The sequence below is a fragment of the Carlito syrichta genome, unplaced genomic scaffold (genome assembly GCF_000164805.1).
Source record: "Carlito syrichta isolate Samal-C Ts95f unplaced genomic scaffold, Tarsius_syrichta-2.0.1 Scaffold313994, whole genome shotgun sequence".
Classification (NCBI taxonomy): Eukaryota; Metazoa; Chordata; class Mammalia; order Primates; family Tarsiidae; genus Carlito; species Carlito syrichta.
In genome coordinates, this window is record NW_007258090.1 from 445,538 (window position 1) to 470,887 (window position 25,350).

General features: G+C 37.1%; 1 long non-coding RNA gene across 1 annotated transcript in view; it reads left to right on the forward strand.

The window, feature by feature from the left end:
• LOC110596761 overlaps positions 1–25,350 on the forward strand; it is a 317,869-nt gene that overhangs the window by 178,792 nt on the left and 113,727 nt on the right. The window contains exon 2 of the long non-coding RNA XR_002482697.1: positions 14,493–14,571. This is a non-coding gene — a long non-coding RNA (uncharacterized LOC110596761). The remainder of the gene's footprint in view (positions 1–14,492; positions 14,572–25,350) is intronic.

Sequence of the window (25,350 nt, forward strand, 5' to 3'; positions counted from 1 at the left end):
GCCACTGCACTCCAGTCTGGGCGACAGAGTGAGACTCCAACTCAAAAAAAACAACAATAACAAAAAAAATAGTGAAAATGTAATTTCAATTTTATATAAAAAGTTTAAATATAAAATTTCAATGGGATTATGATCCATCTGTTAATAATATAAAAATGTAATATCTTCCAATTAGTTTGGAAAACAATCAATTGACAATATAAAAAATGAAAAATTGCAGGACAAATTTTAACACAATTTTTTTGTTTATTGGCATATGGGATTTAACATTGATTTAATTTAATAAGCACAGACATGGATTTTTTCCTGCATATCATTGTGAGATGTCTTTTTCTGCCCTTATAGCCATAGAAAGCAGCAAAAGAAACTCACCTTAGATTCACACATTCAAAGTGGTGTAACAAGAAGTTATTGATACAAGTTTTCAGATCCAATAAACCATATTTAGTCACATTTCTCGTATAAAAGTGCTATACTATTGTGATTATTTTAAATTCTCATTTATTTTATTTTTATCTTGTCTTTCATATTCTTATTTTGTGTATTTTTCAGTATATAAGTGGATATTAGTAAATTATTTAAAAAATCAATAAAAATACATATGTTTTTATCAATACTCAAAAATATTTTTTTGAAAGAGATGTGAAAAAAAAAAACCACAGACACCATCATCTAGAGAATGGTTTACCTGGTGTCAGCAAATAACAGCCAAAGATCAAATCCTGCCTCAATCACTTAAGTATTTTCTGTGGTTACTTCCAAAGGCAGAGTTGAGTAGTGGAGGCAGAACTCATTTTCTGGAATGGCAATATTACTTACTATGGGGCCCTTTAAGTAAAAAACAATTCCATCCCCTGGCTTCAACTATCAGCAATAAACATAATCAATGTACTTTCTTCTGATATGCTTCTAAGAGGGTCTCTTCTAAGAGTTTTATTTTTATAACAACAGCTCAAGGGTGCACCACTACTTTTTTGAGGGGCAGCGGCATGTGCCTGGGAACCAAAAGGCAATGGGGGGTTTTCCTCTTAGAATTTCCTTTCTCAATACAATTTTCAACCCAATATGATATTTCTCTATGGTATTACAAATGACTGCCCTTTATCAGAAAAGGTTAACATTTCTGGTGTTTACTTGAACAGAGTTTGTACACTTAACTATTTTTCAAAAAGATTAATTTTCCTCAAATATGCAAATCTCTTTCAAATACTACAAAACCCAAGCATATCCAGGGGAGCTGACCACTGGTGTTTGAATGGATAATCTCGGTTATTTAAATAGTAGCACCACTTGCCAGAAGCAGAGACCTTCCACCAGGGGCAAGAATCCCAAACGACTATCCTGACAGAGCAAAAAACAGGCAGAAAGTTCATGGACATTTGGAAACATCTCATCAATGTGAGGTTGTATTTATTTGGAGATTTTCAGGTAGATTAGTATTGATTTCTATATGGAGAAAAGGACAAATCTTGAGAAAAATGGATTAAGGAAAATTCTAGCTAATTCAGTACAATTTGTGCAGATAAATTTCTCACCTCTATGTGCTGTGTCCACCATTCCCTGTCAGATAAGTTTTGCCGTCCTCAGTTCAATTTGTACCTTGTTTCCTCAATGTAACTCAGGTGACAAGACGGGACACCTCAAGGAACTCCTGCACAATCTCTATTGAAATCCAGCCAACTAGCTTCAGTCCACTCATATGTGCGTTCACCAAACAGACCTTCACAGATTTCAGGATATTCTCAAGAAAGAAGCAATCACTTACCATGGGACTCTTCTTGCAAATCTTAATATTTTTATTTTTGTGAACTCACTAGCTACCCCAACATATTAAGACTAACACAAATACTGTCGTTTTGTTTTCCCATAAATCTGCTTGTATTTCAGAAATAGAGTTTTTCTAATAAGTATAAAAGACTTTATTTTTGGATCCAATCTGCAGTATGAGAAGGAAAGAGAAAACCAGTATTTTTTGAGTCTGTAGTTTGCATTTTGCATGATGTTCTTTATATGAGAATACATTTGCCATCTGCAATCTTATTCAGACCTTACCTCACATTGTAAAGAAGGTTTTTTTCTTTTAACTTTACTCATGAGGGAACTCAGACAACAAGAGCAAAAGGTCTAAAATCAACTGAAAATAATCACAGTGAGATTCAAACCCAATCTTTCTCTTTCTAAAGCTCATACTCTTATTTAGCTTCCTTTCTTTGTTAGGTGTGTTTTCTGTACATTCAGATTTCAGTTTCTCATTTTGCTTAATTTCCGGTTAAATTGTGACTTATTTTACCCTGATATTTTTCCAATATTTGAATGTTGGTTTTCCAAAACTATCATCTTCTTATTTTTTCCTCATTTTTTCTCTCCTTTCTACTCTCTCTTTCTTCTCTCAGTTCAATTATGAATTCAAGTACCGCTGGCATGTCTACACTGCATCTAAGGATCCCTTCAGTTCCTGTGCCCTTCTGGTGTGAAGTCACACCTCCATGGCCTTCACCAATTCCTACTCCCAGTGGTGGCTGCATCATTCCCTTGGTATGAAGGGGTCATTTCTCAGTTAGTAAGAGGGAGTATAAGATCTATTAAAGTTCCAAACTCAATATTTGATTCTTGCCCAAGGTCTGCTTTGGATCAAGTGCATGTGTCTGGAAAAAAGACCAGTGACTCAGTTCTTGTTAAACTGATGTGTCTTCCTGAGAATCTGTAAGCCTGTGGTTTCTCTAGTGGACTGCAAGGTCTTCTACCTCCTGGTGCCCTCCTGATGTTCACAGCTTACCTCTCCCACTATAACTTAGATCTCGTCCGCCTTTTCTCTACTTCCTGAAGGCCTGGTTCATCCTCTTGTGAGAGGACCAAGATTCTGAACAACTGCTGGCATTGCATCATATTATCTGTATATTGTTCCTTATCATCAAGGTAGATTTTGTTACATCTACTACTGTTGATTTCAACACACATCCTTCAATCACTTGTCAACTCACATACATGCTGCCTTTCTATAGGGATCATCCATGTCTAATTCCAAATGACAGTTTCTGGTTTAAAATGGTTTTGACCTGCATGTGTTTGATTTTTTCCCTTAAGATTAACCATTGAAGAAAGCTGATTCTTTATCTATATAACTTTCAGTTGAATTTCAGAGGTGTTATAGGTTGAATTGTGTCCCCTAAAATTCCCAAGTTGAAGTTATAAGCCCCATATTTTGAAACAAGGCCATTACTGATACAATTAGTTAAGATAAAGTCGTAAGGCTGGGCCCTAATACAATGTTACTATAGCTTATAAAAAGAGAAAACTAGAACATACACACACACACACACACACACACACACACACACACACACACACATACGCACGCACGCACACACACACAGGGTGAACACCATGTGACTATTAAGACAGAGATCAGGGTGTTCCTCAGCTTCAGCGTGGTGGGGAACACCAAAGGTGGGCAGCCAGAAACCATTAGACTCAAGTAGCGAGGCCTGGAACAAATTCTCCCTCTTCGCCCTTAGAAGGAACACCCCTGTCCACACCTTGATGTTGGTCTTCTGGTCTCCAGAACTATGAGATGATAAATATTCATGATTTTAAGCCACCAGGTTTATCGTACTTCACGAGGGTAATCCTAGGAAACTATCACGGAGAAGTGCTTACTTATGCAGCAAGTAAAGAATCATGACAACTAGTGAGTGAATGAAGCAAGGTGGTGCAGTGCTATTGTGGAAAACAATGTGATGTGGGAAATAGGTCTAGATCGGAACACGAATCATCCACCTAACAGCTACTTGCTTTTCAGGATGATATTTATCCTTTCTGAACTGCAGTTTTATTGGCAGCAAAAAGCTATTATACAGACGAAGAAGAGTGCATGACATTCATGTGAGTATTGATTACTCACCAAGTTGAAGTTTTTAAAATAACAAAACAACTTAGCAGAAAAATTAGATGCCTTAGGAGGTCAAAGAAAGAAGGAATCATTCAATGATAGAAAGCGCTCTCCTTAAACTTATACATGATTTCTAATTTGCATTTTAAATATATGTCTAATAGTGTAGAGTATTAGCTATTTTAGAAGGGAAAATATCAATGATGTAATACATACTTGTGAAACTCTTTTAACTTTCTAAATAATCATTTATTTGTGGTAAAACGTCACAATTATTTAACTCCAAATATCTGCTCCTCAGACCACATTAACCACAGACATCTTTCTATTAAATTCTTTAGGGTTTGAAGAAGAGAAGTAAAATAGCAATAGCTACATTTATACTGAAAACAAGTTTATTCCTAGCTATCCAAATGACTTTGGCCCCAAGTGATTATTTGCTACCTTAGCCTAAGTTTTGTCCTTAGAGGTTACTATAAAAGTCAGCAAGAGTTATGAATTATCTGCACATTGTGTCTGTATTCTTCCTCTGAATGATTCACAATCCATCAGAAGCCAGTCCTCCTCATCCAGTCCTGACACCCTTGAGCCTCAAGCCCAGATACGTTCTCCACTGTCTCTTTTGCAGAGAGCTGACATATTTATGGGCTTAAAATGGGCCAAGCCCTGCTCATAGTCACTATATGTGGTTTCTCTCCAACATCCCCATCCCCAATTTACAGATGGAAAAACTGAGACACAGACCACCAAAAGACCTTACTCAAGGTCATCCACTGAGGAACTGGAAGGGGAAGGATTGAAATCCCAGATATTTCATCAGGTAGCATTAATGTGATTACCTACTAGGCCATGCATACTCTCAGAGGTTAAGAATTTGACTCAGGAAGTGAGGCACGTCCTAACGAAAATTAGGCTACTGAGGAAACAAGACACACTGTGCCTGCTGTCTCTGTTCCCATAGCATCTTCTATTTTTTTCTTTATATGTGCCAGGTCTTATTGACCCTAATCCCGCACCCCTCTTATGGGAAGTTTGCTATGGTTTTATCTGTTAGTGATAGGTTTGGTTTCTCAACACCCAAAGGACTTTGCTGGACCTTTGCTATTTCATCTTTAACCTGGTATCAACATAGCATTTTGTTTGTATGGAACATTTCTTCTATACAATAAAAAGTTCAATTTCTTGAGAACAGAGCCTATTTGTTTTATGCTTGGTAAGTATAAACGATGGCATGTTGCCTTGCCCCTAATGGGTGTTTGGCAAATATTTTTTGAAAAGATAAATAAATAATCACATTATAACAAGAAGGCACTTAAAATACTTTAGGGTAAAAACAATTGCAGTGATTTAGAGTTTTTGACAAATAAACACATGGAAAGCCATTATAACATGGAATTATAAAATCAGGTTAGCTTGTGTACTAAAGGGCAAATTATGTTCCATAAAAGGTAACCACATAGAACAAATTCACAAGGCAATGGAGTAAGTCTGATACCTCTTCCAAATACCAGAATCATAAAGGTCATGCTGCATATTTGAGATGAATCCAATCACTTATACTGTCAAACAAGCCATAAGGCAAAAAAATTTACTATTCACTTTGAAATTTCTACCCATAAATAAATCATCTAACCTTATTGTTGGGATGTATGGTTTACTTGAATGTGTATGTAAGTTTGTAAGATATGGAAAGTAGCCGGGCTCGGTGGCTCAGCCTGTAATCCCGTGCCTTTGGGAGGCTGAGGTGAGTGGATTGCCTGAGCCCACGGGTTCGAGACCCGTCTAGGCAGGCGAGACCTCATCTCTACAATAAATTTTAAAAAAATTAGCCGGGCGTGGTAGCGTGTACCTGTAGTTCCAGCTACTTGGAAGGCTGAGGCGGAAGGATTGCTGGAGCCCAGCAGGTAGAGGCTGCGGTGGCCAGGAGCGGCCACTGCACTCCAGTTTTTTTTTGAGATTCCAACTCAAAAAAAAAATAAAAGGTATGGAAAGTATGTATGTGTGCATGAGCACATGTGTACGTGCATGTGTGTGTGTGTGTGTGTGTGTGTGTGTGTGTATGCGTACACACTATATGGATATCTGTCTATACGTTTAAAAGAGCCACTGTGATGCAAAGAACCACTGACTTAAAATTATATAAACATCCAAACCTCCCTCTTCAATCCTCTTTTCAAGGAGGGTGTCATAGTATTCCAGCTTTTTCTCAGTGCTCTCACAATAAGATGAACTCTATGTTCCCAAACATGCTGGAGCAGCATTGGCATGTACATTTGCCTGTCTAACTTTCTTCCTTTTGCAGAGAATAAGAGAAGACAGATTATGTCTGTATTTTTACTAATTGTTTTTTCCCCCTCACACATCATATATTACCAAAAGTCGTATCTGCAAACTTTAGGAGGAAGTACAATAATCTGTGATTCTTAGTTATTCAACTGCAATTCAGCAATGTTTTCTTTTGGTTAGTATTAGTGTCATATTCTAATCACTGTTATCACATGCTCTGGGGTATGCTTTGCCTGTTGAGTTTTTATTTCCAAAGCCAGATGATTTTTCCACTTTCAGTCTATCAGAAACTCTAGCTTAGCACAGGTAGAAAACTAATTTCAACACCTCAATCACAGAATATTTTCCTGCAAAAGTTAGGAACTATCACTTAGGCAAGGGTATCATCTTATGATCACAAGAACAGTCTAGTGAAAGTTCCCAGACAAGTAGCACAGGCCCCCAGGCCAGGAGCTCTGTCTCTTGCTGTCTTGCCCCTTTACAAAGCACAATGCCTAGCACATGGCAGACACTTGAAAATGGCCTGGAGTTGTGGAAACCATGTTATTTAGCTGACATTTGGAAAGCATGTTTAAAGCTAAAAATAACAAATGCAAACCCAAAATGAAATATTTGAAAATTTATCTATTAAAAAAACTTTGATTGGCTATTGTGCTGTCCCTCCTCCACTGTAGGACATTTAGTGTGATTTTGCGTTTGCAGATAAAGATAGACTGCATGACATCTTGGTAGTGGGCATGAGGACGGGCTCTTATTAACATCCCAACATTCTTCTCTCTCTCTGGGGCTTCAGGGAGTCCTGTCCTCACCAGACATTCTATTTCCTTATCATACTCATGATTCCTGTCTATGAAAACCTTGCCAATGCTGAACTTTATTATTCATTGATCTTCAGGTGTGACTGTAAGGCACTTTGGCGTGACTTGTGAATAAATGTATTATTCTGTGGTATATATCTTTTCTTATTGGAGCAATGCCAGACCTGGGAGAGGGGACCACAGAGGAGGGGAGGAAAGAGTATTTTAGTGATTAAATTGATCTCATAATTGAGAGAGAGAGGAAGAGCCGCAGTCAGAATTTGTGGGCTATTTACTTATTTTAATGGCTAGGGGAGGGGAAGTATGTGAAGTTTGGGGGAAATTATCCTAAGTCTGCCTACATCTCTGCAACGTAGCTGGCAGGTCATCTACAAGGTCAGAAGCAGGCAGAGTGAAGGCAGGGGTTTGAGGGAATTGAAGGTTTTGAAAACACAAGTGTGCACAGACAGAGAGAGGAACCATCAAGCTCCAAGAAGGAATCAAGGGCAGTTGAGCAACCGGCTGAGCTCAGGGTTCATGCAGTTGCAGAGACACAGAGTCTCTGGCCAGGAATTTTGCATCAAATATGAAAAATAAAACTAGAGGCCTGAGTGAGCAGCTTTGCTTTTCCCTTAAAGACAACTTTAGACACAACGGTAGTGACATTTCTTCCAAAGTATCTTGTAGAACATTGAACACATGGAACTAAATTAGCATGGGCGTTTTGAATCAGTAGGCCATCAATACTCAATCTGCAACCTTTATTCATCATATATATATATACATGTATGTATATGTATATGGGGGGTTCTAACACTTAGGGTAACGCTTTCTTCCTGACATTCTTTCACATTTTTTATAGTTCACATTCATCTATTCGTTCAACAAATATTTATTTTGTAGCTATAGCTAATGTATTGGTCAGGAACCCAGACTTGTCTTGGAGTCCTAAATCCTTTGCATATGCCATTTTGTAGGAACATAACTCTTTAGCCTGAGACACTAATGTACATTTGTATCACCTAAGAATACTATAAAAATGCAGATTCTGAGCCCATAGAACTAGTGTGAATCCTGAGACTGTACACTTCTAATAAGCTTCTGGAAGATGTCAATATTATTCATCTTTGAACTTCACTTTAGGTAGCAAAGTTGGGGACCAGTGTTTCTCTACGTGAGCCACATGATAATTATTGGGAGAAGCTTTTTAAAAATGTTAATTTCCAGGTACCATGCCCAGGTATTCTGATTCAATTGGTCAGACTGGAAACCAGATGTCTGTAGTTTTTAAAGCCTCCCATATGATTCACAGGAAGCCTGAGTTTGAAAAACACAGCTCAGAATTGTCCCCTAAATAAGTTCAACCTTCCTAGACCTTCAGTTAAAAGTGGGCTAATGCGGCCTACTAATAATGTAGCAATTTGGTCATAAGCAGAAATACAGTGGTAAAATGCAAGAACACAAATTACTTAGAGCAACATAACTTTAGAGAACTGCTAGTTTACTTATGCATGTGAGGATGCCCAGCCTCTAAATGCTAAAGGCCATGATTACAATCAGGTCTCTGCAGAAAGAGCCTGTCACTCTCTCTTCAGAGTATCTTGAAGTTTGGCTATAATCCCAGCACTTTAGGAGGTTGAGGTGAGAGGATTGCCTGAACCCATGGGTTTGAGAACAGCTTAGGCAACTTGGTGAGACCTCATCTCTACATAAATTAAAAATTTAGCCGGGCATGGTGGCACATGTTGTAGTTCCAGCTACATGCAATGCTGAGGTGGAAGAATTGCCTGAGCCCAGCAGGTCAAGGCTGCAGTGGCCATGAGCGTGTCCCTGTACTCCAGCCTGGGTGACAGAGTGAGACACTGACTCACAAAAAGAAAAAGAAAGAAAAGAAAAAAAAAGAAAAAAGAAGTTAGACTTTCTCTTGCCTCTAATGTCTTTGCCACCTAAGGTCTTCTGACTAAGTCACTCTTTCTTTGGATGTAGCAGACCCAGATATTCAGAAGGCATAAATAATGCCAACCTCTCTGATTGCCAAAATCTACACTGAACCCTATCAGAAGAGGTAGGATGTTACATATTTTTCTTTCTTTGAGCTGAGGATCGATCTCTTGCTTTATTCTTCTACTAAGTCTGATGAGAACCAAGAATGTTGCTTTACAGATTACTTATGTTTTATTCATACCTTGCAAGTTTATAGTATGTGAGTTAAAGACCCACACATTTAAAGAAATGTGAGCACACAATTATTTCCACCTTTGGAACTAGAATATCCGTCTTTAATTACACAAGGCAACTGAAAATAAAGCAAGATAGACAAAACACTGTTGTCATGGAACTCATAGTCTAGTTGCAACTAATACTCATTTGTAGGTAGACGGCATAAATCAGTGTTAATTCTTCATTCATTCACTCTTTCCTTCAGTAGGCATTTACTAACTTCACCTGAAGGCAAGTACTACATTTTTCCTGTCTTTTTATATCATCCCCAAAATAGTCCTTGCATAAAAAAGATAAGGACATATCTTTATAGTCTATCAAGTATTTGTTGTTGTGGCTTGAACACAAGGAAGTTGTGGATATTGAGTTTGACCCAGAATTGTCACTTCCATGACCACGGTGTCTATGAGCATAATGCATTTGGATCGTACTCTAAACACCTTCTGGATCAAGGCTGCGTCTGCTCTTAGCCCTTCTTGCAATGTTTCCCTAATGTTCAGCACAGAGCTGTCTGCAGTAGACACTCAAAAGTTATGACCAATTTAACATCTTAAAAATAACAGCATCAACAAGACAACCCCATTGAATACCGTTACACTAAACAGCCTACCAGTATAATCTGACCCAGTAGAAAAAGCAAATTAAGCACCTCAGACTTTTTTTTTCCATCTTTTTAGTTGACTTCTTTTTCTGTCTCTGTTGTCCTTTCTCATCCCATGTCTAATGTCTCTTTTTTTTCTCCCCTCAATCTCCCTCTGGGCTGTAGATATCCATTTCAAATAACTTTGATCTACTCTTGAATGGGAAGGCTTTTAACCTCATAGGTCACATTAAGAGAAAATTCTGACATTATTATGTAAATATGTTTTATTTGTCTCTGCTATCTTACACTATTTTAAGAAGGAAGCATTTGCTTTAGCAAGTGGTCAGAGCATATACTGAAATCTCAGGGGTCTGAACTTGTCTTTACTTTTCTCTATGAAAATGCAGGAAGCCTGAGTGTATGCATAACAAGATTCAGGAACAAGGGGAAGAAAAAGAAGCCAACGTTTATAGAAGGCTCACTTCTATATCGTGCTGGGCAGAATTGCTAAAGAATTACAAAGCTGGAAGGCAAGAGAATATTCTTCTGATGGCAGCATTGTGTTATGATTGTCATTCTTTCTTTCAGTGTATCCTTTTTTCTCTCTATAGAATGAGAAAAAGAATGCATAATTCTCCATTGTTCCACCAGAGGTATTGAAAGTTAAACCTATATCCTCTCTTGAAGACATGCTCAGCATTCAGGAGATGAGGCAAAACTAAAAGCACACACACACACTAGGAGTCTGTAACGTGAAGATTAACAAGAAAAACGCTAAAAATGCTAACTTCTTGAAAAACTCTGACTTTATCAAAATTGTGATTAAAAAGATAGATGAAATCAGAATTCTTGAAATAGAAGGTATATAATATAAAATAATAATTAACCACTATTATTGCTAACGATTAAAAATAAAACTAGAGATACAAGAATCCAAAATTAACAGAAAATGCAATTATTTTCATAAAAAATACCCTGACAAAATTAACTTTTACAGTTTTCAACTGATTTTCTTTGACAAAAAGCAAGATTTTAGACACTCTTTTGAGAAAATTGGCATGTGTATTCTTCCAGAATTTTCTGGAAGCTTTGACAACTATTATGCCACTACTTAATTCAATACATTTTTTTTTTTTACTTTAGCATTTAGTGTGTCCAATGTTAAATTCATAATTATAGAAGTTCTCTTCTCTTGATTATAGATCATAAATGTACATAAGATTGAATTCAACTGTATGATCATAATAACCCTGAACAGAGATACCACTGACTCTTAACAAGCATACATTTTAAATGGAGAGTGGATATATGTGTGAGTCAAATAAAGAACACTGTACTGGCTACCAGTGCTCTCTGAGAAATGGACATCAGCCAGTATATGTTTACGTTTGAAGTAGTGAACCTAGTTTTGTCAGGGAAGAGAGAAAATTCAACTCTTTATGGTTTTTCTGCAAATATCTTTTTTTCATAGTATATGGTCTCTTAAACAATTTCCATTTAATTGACATTTGATGAATTGTTGTCCAGCATTCTCAATATGACCGATGCCCTCTGCTAATACAATAAGTGATTTCATTAATGAGGTTGATTAAATAAGTATATAATATAATCTATATCATATAAGCAATAATTCTAATTCTTCTATGTTAGGTCAAATACTGTCAATTCTATACATTAGAAAGTGTATAGGTCACATTCATATGACATGATATAATAAAATTACAAATGAAAATTTTGAAATGACTGCAAACACTTGCCAATTAAAAAGCAAATACATTATAACATAAAGAAAAAATTAACAATAAAAACAATTAGAAAATAAATAACAGACTATATCTGCAAAGTCAAAATAAAGCAACTAAAAAACTATTAGCTAAGTATGATCACTAAATAATGTTGCTGTTTGCAAATATGTTTTTAAGAGCACATTGCTGAGCTGTTGGACATCCATAGGCACAAAAATGAACCTCCACCTAAACCCCTTATATAAAAATTAACCCGAAATGGGTCATGGTACTTCTGCAATTATGAAATTTTAGAAGAAAATCTTTGGAATTTGCCAAATTCAGAATAAGTCAAAGAATTCTTCGATACCAAACACATAATCCATAAAAGGAAAATTTTATAAATTGAAGCTCATTAAAACGTGAAATTTTGTTCTATGAAAGACTATGTGAAAAGAATGAAAAGACAAATTGCAAACTGGGAGAAAATGTTTGCAAGCTATATTTCTGACAAGCACTCATATCTAGAAAAAGTATATATATGCATACATAAAAATTTAAAACTCAACAATAGCATATGCCAAAGATTAAAAAATATGATCCCTAGAGTTGGCATGGGTGTGGAGTAGCAGAAACTCTAATACTCATACAATTTTTTTGGGGGGGACAAGCATTCCTCAAGACAATTTAGCAAAATATTTTTTAAAAACTTAAAAATGCATGTTTCTTTCCTTCATCAATTTCTTTTTCGAGAATATATCTTAAAAATTAATCTAACAAGTGTAAAACAACATGTGTAAATGGGAAATTCATCATAGTGTTGCATTTGGTATGGCAATATTAAAATAAATTGACTGCCCAATGGAAATAATTATCTAAAACAATTTATTCTTATATGCACTTATAATGATGCATTATGCAACAGTTAAAAATGAAACATTGAAAAACATTGAACTGAACAAATTTTATAGAGTATTTGCTGACATATTTAATGATTATGTTTTCACCATATAGAAACCATAAGATTCAGCAAGATATATACAGAAAGTTTCTATCTTTGTGATATAATATATACACACATCTGTCCTTATGTGTGTAGATGTGCATATTTGCTCAGGTTAAAAGACTGGAAGAAAGTTAGTAGTAATTAGTATGGCAATTCTGAATGATATAATTTTGGGGTTTTAAGTTTTTCATCCAAGCTGTTCTTAACAACATTTTCAATAATAAAGCCATGTAGTTTTTAGAATCCGGAAAAAATGGCTAAGTGTAACCTATTTTTATAAAGACTCCACATGTATTAGAATTTAGAATTACACTAACATGTAGTGAAATAGAGAGAAGTTACTACTTCACTAATACCATGGCTAAGATTTCATGGAACTTTCCTCCAATTCTTCTGTTGTGCACAGGTATTTTCTCAGAGCTGGGATCATGTTTCCTTATTGTCAAGCCCTAAACATTTCCCCGAAATGGGCACTGTGCAGAGTAGGCAGCATTACACTCACCACCAAACCAAGGTGCTGAAGTCATAGCACCAGATCTCCATCAGTGTGAGTACCCTGAAGCCACTCCTCTGTGGGCATAAAACCCTGAAACTCTCAAACGTCACCTTCTCTTTGTTCTTAAAATAGAGCCCCTCCTGCACTGCAACATTTTCAAACTGCCCAGACATCTCTCCTGCACAGTGTGCTTGTGTGCTTTTTGTGTGTGCACATATCACAATAGGTGGATGCCTAAGAGCGTTTTCCTGTAGGATTTATCTTCAAAGGGTTAATGGGACTCCCTCAGAGGGAGTGTAACAATCCTGTTCAGTTAAGGAACAGAGCAAAGTCAAGTCTGACAGATGTACAATTTGACCCATGTCTGAACTGTGGCTTTAGTGTTGGGTAGGATTCTCAGCTTTTGGTGATTCTGTAAGTTGAATTTCAGGGAGGTCGCTCTTTTCATTTCTTTACAACTATTCTCCTGCTTTGAATCATCAATGAAAGCAGACACTCCCTCTTCTAGCTCTGCAGAGACACTTAGCCCTCAGGTTAGCCTGGCCAGTCCCTCTACAGATCTGTTCCACTGTAGAACACCACCTCCCCCAAGAAAGTTGCTTGCTTGCATTCTAGAAAACTTACAGAAGGGAAAGGTGGCACTTTAATGTATAGCTATAATTCTAAAACTAGAAAGGCAAGAAGTATCCTGCTCTATATACATAGTTGTTGTTGTTGTTTGCTGGTTGGTTGGTTTGTTTTTGCAGGAATTACATTAGGAATGCTTTCACGTCAACAGGCTTGAAAATTGTCTTTCCATTAAAATGTCTTGCAAAGATCTCTACCCACACAAATTATCTAAGAAAGTGATAGAAGAGACTAGAAACCAAGACAGTAAAAGATGAACTGAAACGAATCAACAAAACAGTGATTTGGCAGATGGGATACCCAGATTCTATTTTCTGCATGGCCAATATCTCACTATAGCTTTGGGTCACTTCTCCCCACTTCGGTTTCTAGTTTTGTAAAATAATTTTCGAAGTCTGGGTTCTAGCAAGTGTAGTCACTATTAGGATTATCTTTCCCATATTTAACTACTAATGTTTGTTAATTATTTTTCAAGTCTGTTAAGTGAGGATTAGTCTGATGAATCTGGTTTTTAGACTGTTATGCCTCACTGTAAAAGCACAAAGTCCAGCATAGCACATGTTTGATCAAAGCAGTGGAAAAATGGTTTGGTAAAAAGTTAGGAGGCTGCACTTTCTCATTTGGTGCCCTGAAAGCAGCTATCAGCAAACATGGAAGGAGGCTGACTTCACCTTTCTCCCTTTCTTCTGCCTCCTGAACTTATTTATGCAGAGAGTTTAAAATATCCCCTAGCCCTCTTCTAAACTCCATATCACCATAGCAAACTCCTTTATAGCATCCATGGTGTCTTCTGAAAGTTTCCTCTGCCTGTGCTTCCTCCCATGGGTTCACAGCCAACCTCAAAGGACTTTGTTCTAATTCCAGGTTTGCACCGAGGTTGTGGAGCAGACACATGCTGCCTATGAAATCTCTGCAGTCCTGGATGAAAACCAACATGCAGCAAGTATGACTTCAGTTCACACTGCCAGTTGTATACAAATGTAGTCTCTTTATTGTTTCATAATTCAAAGTATGTTCTGTTTTAAGCCCTAATTCTGCCTTCAGTCAACACTGAGCTGCAACCTGTCTAAATGGGTGAGCACCCATGATGCCAAGACGTTGATCAGGGAACCAGGGTAAAACCGCCCACCCCCATGTGCTGTCTCCATGTAGGGTCTGCTGAGGTGGCTAGCATCCCACTGGAAGTTGCTCTGAGGTATCCCTGACTCCAACATGCATGGTCATATGTCCAAAGATACTACTTTGTGTCATGCTACAGACACAAAATTCACTGCTGCTTTTAAGTCATGCTGGAACATGGAGGTCTTTGAAAGAATCCCTTAATGTATCTGCCTCTACCAGATATCTGGAGAGTGTCTCAGACATGAGTATTTTTTTTAGAATATCCTGCCTCTACCACAGTTGCCCTGAAGAGTCTAATGGCAGGAAGGTTTAAGAGCCACCACCTTAGATTTTAAATGTAGCCAGGCTTCTGTGACATGCCATAAGGCTCTAGCAAGGACATGGGTCTCTTCCAATGTATAAAGCCTCTGAGCTATTCTAGAGCCTATTACACCTTCTCAGTGGCAGAGATCTAAGTCAAATCCCTTCCTCCAAACACGTATTAAATGCCAGGATGTGACCATGTGATTTTGTCTAGGTATATATCCTTACAGAAATTCAGATCCTTCATGTGTAAAAAGTGGACAAGGATAAATACCCTGAAGGTTTATACAGGGGTTAAATGAGGAGGAAATATAAGGCTCTGTTGTATAATTGACTACTGATAAATGGTAAATATTTATCAAGCAACCTGCTACATGCTGAGATATTATAGGCATTGAGGATAATGGAAGAAAGAAAGCCAAGTGCTTATTCTTATAAAACTTGTGTTTTATTATAGGAGCAGACAAATAAGTAAGTAAATATATAGGCCTTGGGTGATAATGAGTAGAAGACGAGAAACTAATCTTGGAGCTTACATCTGATAGACATGGGCACACTATTCTGTGCTCTGTTGTATAGTCCTTGAAGCAGAGTGGACACTCTTATGGACACACTTGGACACTCTTCTGATGGAACCATCTCATTTCACTCAGAATTTAATCCATCTCATTTCACTCAGAATTTAATCTAAATGTCGTATGTCCTTATGGTGGCCAACATATCCCTCTTCTTCCCAACTCACCTCTAATGCCTCTTTCGTTAAGAAGTCCATTCTCCAAATGGACATAATCTCTGCCTCTAAATCCACATAGTATTTTAGCTGTACCTCACTTGTGTTATTTTTATTGTCTTTATATTATTATAAAAATATGCATTTTTCTTTCTATATCATTATATAGTTATATCATTATGTAACTGAGCCCCTTTTGTGTGCTTCATGAAGGAATATTATATTTTTGACCAATATTTTATTTTGTTTTATTTGGCATCCCAGAAACTACACCAACACATTAATTTTTCAAAGAATAGGTGCTCCATGAAAGCGTGTTGGCTATCAAAGGTAAATTAACAAAAGCAAGATAGAAATCATACTTCACAGATGCTTTTGTTATAACTAGGGACCTCAGTTTTCCAATAAGATTTTTAAATGCCACTTTTATGCTTTGGTCATAGTGCCTCGTCTCTTTTGAAACTGATGGCATACAGAGAAGCAGAATCATGTTGCTTGGATATTGGCTTCTTTAACAGCAAAAATTAAGAGTACTATTAGGATTTGTCACACTTGAACCATTAGGGCTCCTGCTAAGGTAATGGAGGAAGAGTGAGGGGAAGGAGCAGAAATGTGATTTGATATTTATTTAAGTTCAACACAGCATATTCACATTAATTGGAGTTGTGTTTTGCAGGCAGACATTCGAATCAGCTGAAAGCACAGGAGGCAAACCAAAGATTGTGGGAGTTGCATGTGATTTCAGCTGGAGCAGCAGAGTTATGGGCAACAACAGGTTTTTTGTCTGAAGGTAGAGAGGCCGCCCTTGTCCATCATTCCTGCATTTTAGGAAGTCTTCTGAGCTTCTACTTCTGGCAGTCCTTGGAGTCATGATTTTCCACAACTGTCTTTATCTGAGTCTCATTCCAAAGCCTGACCTGCTCTCTATCTGTGCCCAAACTCAAGTCTGTGCTGCTTCTGGATCAAGATTCTTCTCTCCAGTTGGTCAACTGAACTTCTCGACTCCTTGAAACTAGCCACAGAGTCAACATTACCGAAAAGGAACTGAGCCCATTCTGTGTTGAAATCCTGATTCTTACTTTTCAAATTGTGAGGTCTGTGGAGTTCCTTTACATTTTCACTTGACCTCAGTGTACAATGGGGATGTTTATTCCCTCATAGAATTTTGTGAAGAATGAATGAAACAACATACTTCTAGTTCTAAGTGCTCAGAGCATATTAGTTTGACTTTTGGCTCTTAGCAGTGAACATCCCAACTAAATCATTTCTAGCCAGAAACTATAAGTAATCCTATGCCTGTCCTGTCTCCCTCAGCAGCCTTCTTATTTTAGAAAATAAGATGTATACAAAAGTTTTGGTGCATTATAAACTATCATTTATTTATCTATCTTTCCAAATAATTCATTAACAATTTTTTTCACTGAAGTGATGCATATTCCTTTATAGAAAATCTGTGTATTAGTCCTCCCAAAATTAAGCTTCTTTGGTTTGGTGGTACCACAGTAATCTGCATCAGTAGTACACAACCTTTTTGGCATCGGGGACCAGTTTGATGGAAGACAATTTTTCCATGGGCAGGGTGAAGGGAGGGGTGTGAATCGTTAGATACTAGATTCTCATAAGGAGTGGCAACCTAGGCCCCTTGCACGAGCAGTTCTCAATAGGGTTGCCTCGCCTATGAGAATCTAGTGCCGCCACTGCTCTGACAGAAGACTGAGGTCCTCTTTCCTGCTGCACACATCCTGCTGTGCACCTCGTTCTTAACAGACCATGGACTGGGGACTGGGGATCCCTGACCTATACAACTGATTCTAGCTTAGAGAATCTTAATGATTACAAAATCCAAGCTCCACAGGAACTTCAGCTTTTGCTCCTGGTTGACATCAGACAGGACACCTTAGTATGGTTAAGAACTGGAACCAAAGATAAAACAACCACAGAGCTGGAAGTAAAACTTTTAGTGTGAGGAGTAAAGATGTTAAAAGTCTCTAGTTCTAGTGAAATGGAAAGTCTTCATTTCTTAGATTTTCAATTAACTTTTGAGAGCCTTCACTTCTTTTTTTTGTTTCAGTTGAAGTCTCACTCTGTTGCCCAGACTGGAGTGCAGTGGCCGCTACTGGCCACCGTTGCCTCGATCTGCTGGGCTCCAGCGATCCTTCCGCCTCAGCCTTCCAAGTAGCCGGAATTACAGGCATGTGCTACCATGCCCGGCTGACTTTTTATTTTTTTTTATTTTTTTATTTATTGTAGAGATGAGGTCTCGCTGCCCAGGCGGGTCTCGAACCCACGGGCTCAGGCAATCCACTCATCTCAGCCTCCCAAAGGCGCGGGATTACAGGCTGAGCCACTGAGCCCAGCTTCCTTCACTTCTTAAATCTTCCTTTTCTTTGGAGTTCCCTCCCTGTCTCCCAGTCTCTCTTCCTTCCTTCTTTCTTCTTTCCTTTGAGCTATTCTTTTTGGTTAGTATTTTTTTCAAATATATTTCCTATCCAAGAAGCTTGGGATTCCCTTTTACTTGAGGTTTTCTACTCTAGGAATTCTAAAACTAAAATAAGGTACACAGAAAAAAGACAACATTAGACTCTGTAGACCAAAGGAATCGAGACACAGTCCAGCCTCCGTTCCAGGGCCAGGTCTCCATGATAAGTTTATTTCATTATGCAACAAACCACTGACTGATTTTTATCTTTGAGTTTTCTCTCTTCTTTTTTATTTTTTTAGTGTATGTATTATTGTAGGTTTGTGCTTAACATCCTGTAAGTTATCAACATGTGTAGATCTGTTGACTGCTTATTTTATTCCAGTTGAAGAGACAAATGTATGTATTTTTTAATTAATTTATATTTTATAAAGTTGTCAGGTATTATGTATGCTTTTCTGCAAAAGAAAAGTGTTTTACCTAGGACTTAGTAATAAGAACCTTTGGGATTCAAACCAAAACTTTTGGATGACAATTACTTCTATTTCAGCACTTCTTGTATTCTTAACAGCTTAATATTATATTCAGAGTCTTTTATCATAGATTTCAACATCATCATCATCAACATCATTACTATTATTATTATTTAAGTTGGAGTCTCACTCTGTTGCACAGGCTAGAGTGCAGTGACACGCTCACAGCTACCTCAACCTAGTCCTGTTGGGTTCAGGTGATCCTTCTAATTCAGCCTTCCAAATAGCTAGAACTACAGTGCTCACCATTATGCCTGGCTACTTTTTGATTTATTGTAGAGATGAGTTCTCACCAAGCTGTGCAGATTGGTCTTGAACCCCTGGGCTGAGGCAGTATTTAATTCATTTAAACAATTTGCTTTTTATAGAAAAAGTTGCAGAAATTTAGATATATTTTTCAAACCAAAACACTCAAAAAAAGATGGATTATATTTTCCGAGGCAATATTTTTGTAATAATTATAAGACATTAAAGATGGTGCTAAAAACGCTAGTTTTGTGTCAAATAGACATAGGCTTAGATCCTAGCTGTAATACTTACTGCCTTTGAGGCATTGAGTAAGTTAGTTAACCTTTAAACTCTCAAATTTCTCATTTATATATAATAGGTACAGTCTTGTCTGGGCTTCCCTGAAAAGCAGAACTGAGACAAGGCTTGCCTCCAAGTGGTTAACTTTGTATAGTGATTTTAGGAAAAAGATATGGGTCAGCATCCATTTCTCTATGCTTCCTTCCCTCATTGGTTCATATGGCTCCCTGTATTGCCAACTCCCTCACACTATCAGGCTGTGCATTTATGGTTACAGGCATCTCCCTGGAAAACTGGGAAAGCAAGAGGTGACTTAGCTAAGGCAAAGTAACATCACGTTGCACCTGTGAAAAACTGGTTATTGTAGCAATGACTAGACAAAACCTTGAACCAAAAGACTTGAATGGATCACCAAAGATATCCTATATTTTCTATTCTTTGCTCCTGACTTTGCATTAAATTCAGTCTGACAGAGAATGTTCAAAGTGGTTCCATATCGGTTTCCAAGAGACATTACAGGAGTGGGTTGATATAAAAAGCTATAGTCCCTGTTCTTGTTAATGCAACTCACATATTTCATATCTGATAAGGATATATCATTTGCTCCATTGGATAAATAGAATTCAACAAAGTTACCTTTCCACCAAGTTTTGCTGGTCTTCATGAGTCATCACACTGAGGATTCAGTGGAAAGACTGGGCTTTCATCATTGGCACTAGCTATACTAGGCACTGAGATAGGGAGTAGGGGCTATTTTGTCCACGCAAAACCTCCATCTTTGCCATCATGACTGCTACATTTATGGACCCATTGGAGGGCACTGCATGAGCCAAGAATTACATATAATGAGTCATAAGTACTGGTTGTTAAGTGACTGTCAGTGGACACTTCTGTGGACATTAATAATAATGTAAAACAAAAATTTGTGTATGCTTTGTATTCATTTCTGTAGATCCATTCATGTGCCTTTTCTAGTAAACTCCTTGTCTTCCTGTCCCTTGATCAACTACAAGTCATTCTTCAATGGTCAGGAGTCCATATGCATTTGCACCTAATGCTTTTCTTCCTCTTTATGAAATAATTGTGCAAAATGCCATTTTCAATCACCACAACTTTCAAGTCTAATATAAGTGGGTTTATGTTGTAGCACTTGCCCATTTTCAGACTATTCATTGGTGAATTGTACCCAATTTTTATTCTTCTGCAAGCAGATTGAGGGAAGGCTTTAGCTCTTCAAGAAAAGAAGAGGACAAAAAGATTCAATAGAAGTAGTTTGATTTACTGCTCATTTAACTTACTGCAATGAACTGAATATTTGTACTTCTTCTAAACACATATGCTATAATCTGAATTACCAAGGTGATGGTATTAGCAGGTAAGGCCTTCGGGAGATCATTACCCTCAGGAGGGGGGAGTTCTCACAAATGAGATCCCTACTATCTAACACCACATGAAGACACAGGGGAAAAATACCAACTCGAAATAAGACTCTCATCAGACACCAGATTTGTCAGTGCCTTGATTTTTGGACTTCCGAGTTTCCAGAACTGTGAGAAATCAATTTCTATTTATAAGCCACTCAGTTTATGGTATTATGTTATAGCTGCCAAAATGAACTAAGACTTACTCATGTCCCCTGGTCCTGATAATCCTATGAGGTGCAATCTTGGGTGGATCATTCCATTGCATGCTGGATTAATGTCCACTTTGTCTAACAAATCCAGTAATATCAATCTCATGTAGAACACTTGTGGTCTAGTTAGCATGAGGTGATCAATATACATATATCAGCATACCATCAAGATAGTCTGAGAAAATACAGGTCCTTTTAGAATATATTTTGCCTGAAGCAGAAGAATTAACTCAAAGAGTAAAATGTCTTGCATCATGGCCCTTTGGGAATTATCATGAAAAATGGAAATTCTATGGTTCTATTATCCTTCTGGAAAACAGAAGTAGGAAATTCATGTTCAATATTTTCATGGCTTGGTATCTATTTTCTTTGCCCATTTGATATACATAGCCTCTTTTGCTGCAGAATTCAGGTAACAAAGATCATGCATGAATCACTGATTTTATAGTCACGTGCTACAATTTGTCCATTCAGCTTAATCATTTTAGTTTTTTGTTATCACTAGTCACATGTTGATAGAAATTTTTCTCATAGTGAAGGGTCTTAAGCCATTAACTTTTGTACTTTCCAGTACTGCCCTCCACCTGGATAGTTCTGTGGATTGTCTCCCAGACAGCTTTGTCTCATGGCTCAAGTCTCAGTTTAAACGTTTAATAGTCTGTTCAGAGAGGCCTTCTCCAACCACCATTATCTAATGTAAATAAGTTGCTCTCATATAAGATCTTTAAAGTTGTAGAATTTTAAGAAAGTTACCAAAGGTATTTGTGGATAACTTAGTGTCACATAAAAAGAAAAAAAGATAAAAAGAAAAGCCAATTGAATTCCCTTATAATTTAATATCAAATATAAACAATTCTAGATAACTTGATGACATCAATAAAAATGTTTTTTAAATTTTAGAAAATATCTTAAAATATCTTTATGACATCAGAGAGCAAAAGACTTTCTAAGTACTGAATAGTTAAATACAAATCATAAAAAAATTTTCTTGATTCAGGAAGAAGATAAAACTTCATAATAGATTATAGCTTTTAACAAAGTCAAATGCTGCATTAAAAATCTTGCTACAGAGACCAGGTTCAGTGGCTTACGCCTAAAGTCCGAGCACATTGGGAGGCCAAGGCAAGAGAATTGCTTGAGTCCAGGAGTTTGAAACCAGTCTGGGCAACACAGTGAGACCTTGGTTCTACATTTTTTTAAAACTTAGAACCTCAACATCAGTCACAATAGGGCAACTCCATTCCAGGATAGGCCTGGCTGGGGCAACCTCATGAGAGTACATACCTGGGGAAGAGAGTATCCTGTACATCCCCAACAGAGATCTCCCTGACCATAGGAGACTACAGCCCTACCCACCTCCACTGCCCCTCCTCTTTCCCTGCTGCACTCCCTGAGGATAGAGTGAAAGAGGTGGCTCTAGCCCGGCTCAGTGGCTCAGCCTGTAATCCCGCGCCTTTGGGAGGCTGAGGTGAGTGGATTGCCTGAGCCCGCGGGTTCAAGACCCGCCTGGGCGGTGAGACCTCATCTCTACAATAAATCAAAAAATCAGCTGGGCGTGGTAGCGCATGCCTGTAATTCCGGCTACTTGGAAGGTTGAGGCGGAAGGATCGCTGGAGCCCAGCAGGTCGAGGCTGCGGTGGCCGGGAGCGGCCACTGCACTCTAGTCTGGGCGACAGAGTGAGACTCCAACTCAAAAAAAAAAAAAGAGGTGACTCTGCCTGTAATCCCGCGCCTTTGGGAGACTGAGGTGAGTAGATGGCCAGAGCCCGCGGGTTCGAGACCCGCCTGGGCAGCTTTGCGAGACCTCATCTCTACAATAAATCAAAAATCAGCCGGGCGTGGTAGCTCGCGCCTGTAGTTCCAGCTACTTGGAAGGCTGAGGTGGAAGGATCGCCAGAGCCAGCAGGTCGAGGCTGCGGTGGCCGGAAGTGGCCACTGCACTCGTCTGGGCAACGGTGAGACTCCAACTCAAAAAAAGAAAAAGAGGTGGCACTGCAGGAGAGATCTGATTAGAGGAACAACTGCAGAGCTTGCCACAAGAGGACAGGTTTTTTGTCTTTGTTTTTTGTTTTGTTCTGTTTTGTTTTATTAAATTTTCAATTATTTTTTAATTTTAAAAATTTTCTGACTCTTCGTTAATTCATCTATTTAAAATATATTTTTGCTTTATGCATGAATCTGTATGTGAGGCTTTGACCTGCATCCCCTCCCCACGATTTTTTTCTTTCTTTGTTTTTTCTGCTTTTATTTGTCATTCTTAAATGCATGATGAACACAAATAACATTCAAATTTATTTATAAATTTTAAAAATTAGTAAAATAAGAATAGAATACATTTAATTTATATATCAAATAGTCTATTGAAAAGTATATGCCAAAATTATGCATCTATTTTATATTCATTAGTGATGGGCTTAAACTTTTTTGTAAAATATCAGGAGCCAATCAGAAATTTCATCATCACTTTTATTCAAAAAGAACCTGAAGATCTTAACAAACACAGTCATTCAAGAAATAAAGGCATGAAAAATGAAGAAAAAAGTATTCTCTTCTGTAGATATAATTTTCTTGATATATCATTAACAAATAATTTAAAGGTAACATGTTTAGACTAATATAAGAATTTAGCAAAGTTCTCATATGTACATTCACTGTAGAAAAATCTATTTCATTTCTGAGAAAATAGTTGCAAGCCATACGCTTGATAAGGGGTTAATATCCCAAAACTCAACTTAATAACAAGAAAAAAACAACCCAAATAAAAAAATTGGTAAAGGACTTGAATGACATTTTTCAAAAGAAGACATACACATGACTATATATAGTATATATATATAAATACACACACACGTGCACACACACACACACACACATATATACACTTACAAAAAATGTTCAACATCACTCATTTTTAGGGAAATGCAAATTCAAACCATAATAAGATATCACCTCACACCTACAGACTATTTCTAGGGAATGAAGGCTGTGTTTTTGTTTTATTTTGCTTTGTTTTGCTTAATTAATTATCCATTGTGTTCCCTTTTGGTCATCCTCAGCCAAACTGCAGAAGAAGAGATCATCGACCTCTAGGAAATGTCTAGATCTTCACCATGGTTGTTGAATAATCTTAACGATGAGATTTTTCTCCTTCAAGAATGTGATCAATTTGTATCAATCAGCAAAATTTCATCCGAGATTTTTTTTCATCAATTGTTGAATTATCTGTTGAAATAGTGGCTCAATAAAAGAATTCAAAACACTGGAAAAAAGACATAAAACAAGATTTTTTTCTAGAAGCTAAAAACTTGATTCTCAAATTTGCATACATAAAAGAACTAAGAATAACCAAGACTAGTGGATAAAAGCTCAAAGAGCAAAAATTGTCTTATCAGAGAAACACTTATTAAAATGATAGTAATAAAGACACTATAGAGAAAAAAAAAACAGTTTTAAAAAATGACCTAAAATAAGGTCCAGGAAATTAAGGATATTTGTTGTACAAAAAAGCTGATAGTGGAGACTGATGAGGATAAATAGGCATTTAGACAAATTATTCAGAGAAAATTGATAACCAATATAAAAATCAATTGAGATCCCACTCTCAAAACATACACAAAAGTGAATTCACATGGCTTAATGAATTAAAGGTGAAAGGCAACAAAAAATATAGAATAAAATGTAGTAATTTTCTTCATACACTGAAAGAGAGGACTCCCTATACTTTACACACAAAGAACAAACTAAATAAAAATGTTTTCAATGGATTATTTTAAAATTAAAAATAATCCTCTTTATTCCAACACAACTTAAAGCTTGGAAAATCTTCAACCTCAGAGGAACTATTTATAACACACATAGATGACAAATGAATAGCGTCAAAAATGTATAAAGTTTACAAATCAATTAAAAAAACACAAAAAGTCCAATAGAAATATGAGCAAAATAAGAGTTAATAGGTATTTTACAGGAAAAGAAGAGTAAGGATCCAATGAATAAATACATTATTGTTTATCATCGTTTATAAGCAAAAACATGCGTATTGAAATGAAAGGCATAGTGAGATTAATTCAGAAAGAGCATGGAGATTAACATCAGTTTGAGTCATTGCTGCCAAAGTAACACCACAGCAATTATTTTCTAGTGCCAAGGAAAATTCATAACTATATAGGCATATCTTGTTTCATTATGCTTTGCACATAATGAATTTTTTTACAAATTGAAAGTCTGTGGCAATCCTGCATCAAGCAAGTCTTATCAGTGCTATTTTTCCAATAGCATCTGTTCTCTTCCTGTCTCTGTATCACATTTTGGTAATTTTTACAATGCTCTCAACTTTTTCATTATTATTTTACCTGTTATGGTGAGCAGTGATCTTCAGTGTTACTATTGTAATTGATTTGGGACTTCATGAACTGCACCAATAAAACACAGAGAATTTAATCAATTCATGTTGT